Below are 4,336 nucleotides of genomic sequence, written 5' to 3' on the forward strand. Positions count from 1 at the left end.
CCCCACTGCGATGGAAAGATCAGGTGGAGAAGGACTTGGCTTCACTTGGCGTTTCCAATTGGCGTCAGTTGGCACAGAGGAGAAACGACTGGCGTGCTTTGCTGAACTCGGCCAAAATCGCTTAGGCGGTTACAGCGCCAAAAAAGATGAAGAAGAATGTCATGGTCGGCTGTGGATTGTTTTTCTTCGCAATTTTAGCACGCGCTTGCCACATTTTGTGTAGAAAATTTACAAAAAATCTCCAAAGCAAATAGTGGTGTGTTTTTTTAGATTGGTGTTTGCATGCATTTGCGACGATTCAAACACAAAATATCGCGACCCTATATAAGAACTAGAGTTTATTGCTCCAAGAACTTTCAACAAGCTGCAATATCCGTTATGCGGTTATGCCTACGTATTTTTGATATAAGCAAACTGTATTTTTCATGCCGTGTCAATTTCAAAAAATATAAAATGAGCTGCTTGCTGGCCAACGTTCAATAATTTTGTAATAAGTTCAATGATTTTTATAAAAAAATGCACAAATTGCATGCCATATTTTAGAATAATTTGTTTCTATCTAAAGAAATCGATATAGAAATTTAAATGCTGTTTTATACGCAAAAATACTTAATGAATAATAAATATAAGTTATATTCTATTTTTAGCACTGAATTCTTATTTGTATGAAAATAATGAAATCTAAACACCGAAATCATCTGGCCGGCCAGCATTTCAAAGATTAGATTCCAATAAAATTGTGGCCGAGTATTAAACAAATGAGTTAAACCTATTTAAATTTTTTACATTTTTACAAATATTCTTCAGGTTTATATAAGTTTCCCAATTACAAAAAAAATATATCTACATTACTAATATAGCCCTTATCTAATGCTTCAGTAGAACATATATTTAATAGTTTAAAAATGTGTAGGACTGACTTGAGGACCAGATTGAGCACTGATGTACTTGCAACAATATTATATCGTCGTTTAAAGTGCAAAACCGCGTATCAACAAAATGCAAAACCGCGTATCATCAAAATGCAGAACCGCGTATGTGAAATTTTAGAAATCATTTTCTAAAGTGTAAAAACATCCATATTTCAAAATGGTTCTCTTTTTTAAAAAGAAATCGCACTTCTGGCTAGTATATTTCAGGACGAATGGATAAGGATTGAGACAAGAGCTTGTGTGAGAAAATCCTATTTTTGGCAGCCAATGTCAGTTACGCGGTTTTGCAGAATCACGATACGCGGTTTTGTACTTTAAACGACGATATACAAACCAAGGCATAACAAATAATGATGATACTTTGTTTAAACAGCAAGAACAAATATAAAAACTGAATTGAAGAATGTAAGTAATTTTTATACTAAGTACCTGTAATGTAAAGAAAATTTTGAGTAATTTCTTCGGATTTTGAGGATTTTTCGTTGGTGTTTGGAAATTTGGTAATTATTTGTGGCAATTGCGAGGGGATATACGTTGTCGTTGTTTTATGTACATTTCTTGTTAAATTTTAAGTGGAATTTTTGTAATATTTTCAGTAACTTTGGGCAATGGCGCAATTTATGTGGCGCCAGCGCTATAAAACCAACACCAACTGTGTGCCGGCGCATGGTGCTAGCGCAATAGCGCCATTGGTTTTTCTATTCAACTTAAGCGCAACCCTTTGTTACAGTGCACTGATTTAATGTGATAACGATAATATCTTGCCATCTCCTACTGTAGATACCATCATTCTTTTATTTCTTTTGGCGCAATTTTATGGAATTTGGTCTGCAAAATTCTTTAAAGGTAAAAATTAAGTTAAATCGAATAAATGTTTGTGTTAAAAATTAGTAATCTATTAGGTATCTTCGATTTCATAAATAACGTCAACACGTGACAGCAACAGGTAAAATAGGGGAACAACCTGGCAGTATGGGCATCATCTATTTCCAGTTATCAATTCCAATGCCGAAAATATAAAAATGGTCAGTAAAATTGGCAAGATCGATTTATAACTTATACCATTCTTCTTCTAACTCATTTTACAAATCGTTTTAAATTTTTGAAGTTACAACGGCAAGTCAATAGACGGCAATAGATTGGTCAACATCCGCGTATTATATTACAAAGCCATTGCACAGACAGTCTACCATTTGCACTACTTAAAATTGAATGACACATTTTAAAACTTTTAATTAAATTAAAGTAAAATAAAATGGCTACAAAAAAAACGAGTGACATCTGGCTCAATTTTTCTGAGGAAAAAGACCAAAAAGTCACATGCAAGAGCTGTGGCCAAAAGTTGTCAGCGGAAAACAAGTCAATCTGTTCAGCATATGAAGAGGAAGCACCCCACCCAGATTATTTCGAGGCAGACAAACGTAGTAAGTGAAAACAATAGTGTTGAATCGGGGCCACCTCCTCCACAAAGTCTTCAACTGCAGCAAACAAACCAGCTAACCATTCAACAAATTTTTCAGTACTTTAATAAACCAATTGCACTGAAAAAAAAGGAAGAANGTACTTGCAACAATATTATATCGTCGTTTAAAGTGCAAAACCGCGTATCAACAAAATGCAAAACCGCGTATCATCAAAATGCAGAACCGCGTATGTGAAATTTTAGAAATCATTTTCTAAAGTGTAAAAACATCCATATTTCAAAATGGTTCTCTTTTTTAAAAAGAAATCGCACTTCTGGCTAGTATATTTCAGGACGAATGGATAAGGATTGAGACAAGAGCTTGTGTGAGAAAATCCTATTTTTGGCAGCCAATGTCAGTTACGCGGTTTTGCAGAATCACGATACGCGGTTTTGTACTTTAAACGACGATATACAAACCAAGGCATAACAAATAATGATGATACTTTGTTTAAACAGCAAGAACAAATATAAAAACTGAATTGAAGAATGTAAGTAATTTTTATACTAAGTACCTGTAATGTAAAGAAAATTTTGAGTAATTTCTTCGGATTTTGAGGATTTTTCGTTGGTGTTTGGAAATTTGGTAATTATTTGTGGCAATTGCGAGGGGATATACGTTGTCGTTGTTTTATGTACATTTCTTGTTAAATTTTAAGTGGAATTTTTGTAATATTTTCAGTAACTTTGGGCAATGGCGCAATTTATGTGGCGCCAGCGCTATAAAACCAACACCAACTGTGTGCCGGCGCATGGTGCTAGCGCAATAGCGCCATTGGTTTTTCTATTCAACTTAAGCGCAACCCTTTGTTACAGTGCACTGATTTAATGTGATAACGATAATATCTTGCCATCTCCTACTGTAGATACCATCATTCTTTTATTTCTTTTGGCGCAATTTTATGGAATTTGGTCTGCAAAATTCTTTAAAGGTAAAAATTAAGTTAAATCGAATAAATGTTTGTGTTAAAAATTAGTAATCTATTAGGTATCTTCGATTTCATAAATAACGTCAACACGTGACAGCAACAGGTAAAATAGGGGAACAACCTGGCAGTATGGGCATCATCTATTTCCAGTTATCAATTCCAATGCCGAAAATATAAAAATGGTCAGTAAAATTGGCAAGATCGATTTATAACTTATACCATTCTTCTTCTAACTCATTTTACAAATCGTTTTAAATTTTTGAAGTTACAACGGCAAGTCAATAGACGGCAATAGATTGGTCAACATCCGCGTATTATATTACAAAGCCATTGCACAGACAGTCTACCATTTGCACTACTTAAAATTGAATGACACATTTTAAAACTTTTAATTAAATTAAAGTAAAATAAAATGGCTACAAAAAAAACGAGTGACATCTGGCTCAATTTTTCTGAGGAAAAAGACCAAAAAGTCACATGCAAGAGCTGTGGCCAAAAGTTGTCAGCGGAAAACAAGTCAATCTGTTCAGCATATGAAGAGGAAGCACCCCACCCAGATTATTTCGAGGCAGACAAACGTAGTAAGTGAAAACAATAGTGTTGAATCGGGGCCACCTCCTCCACAAAGTCTTCAACTGCAGCAAACAAACCAGCTAACCATTCAACAAATTTTTCAGTACTTTAATAAACCAATTGCACTGAAAAAAAAGGAAGAAATAGACAGGCAGGTTCTTAAATTGATTGTTAAAGAGTACCATGCCTTCAGCATTGGTGAAAATTCGGAATTTAAAAAATAAGTATATCTTTTGAATCCAAATTATCACCTGCCAGCGAGAAAGACGGTTTCTTCAACTCTATTGACAAACGCGTACTCGGAAGTAATGGAATCCGTGAAAGAACGGTTGAAAAGGGCGTTTGCTGTTGGTTTAACAGTAGATGGCTGGACTTCGCGAGCCCAAGACCATTTCTTCAGTGTAACTGCGCATTACATCGTTGACGACGACAAGTCGACA

General features: G+C 34.8%; 2 long non-coding RNA genes across 2 annotated transcripts; both read left to right on the plus strand.

Moving 5' to 3' along the window:
• The first annotated feature begins 1,564 nt into the window (after positions 1 to 1,564).
• Positions 1,565 to 2,468, plus strand: LOC108369456 (uncharacterized). Its single transcript, XR_001848515.1, has 3 exons — positions 1,565 to 1,778; positions 1,835 to 1,957; positions 2,041 to 2,468. It is a non-coding gene; the product is annotated as an uncharacterized LOC108369456 (long non-coding RNA).
• Positions 2,469 to 3,113: 645 nt separating this feature from the next.
• On the plus strand, positions 3,114 to 4,336 carry LOC108369463 (uncharacterized). Its single transcript, XR_001848516.1, has 3 exons — positions 3,114 to 3,326; positions 3,383 to 3,505; positions 3,589 to 4,336. It is a non-coding gene; the product is annotated as an uncharacterized LOC108369463 (long non-coding RNA).

This window comes from Rhagoletis zephyria, unplaced genomic scaffold, assembly GCF_001687245.7.
Source record: "Rhagoletis zephyria isolate East Lansing unplaced genomic scaffold, Rhagoletis_zephyria_1.1 Rzeph_scaffold_00058, whole genome shotgun sequence".
Taxonomy (NCBI): domain Eukaryota; kingdom Metazoa; phylum Arthropoda; class Insecta; order Diptera; family Tephritidae; genus Rhagoletis; species Rhagoletis zephyria.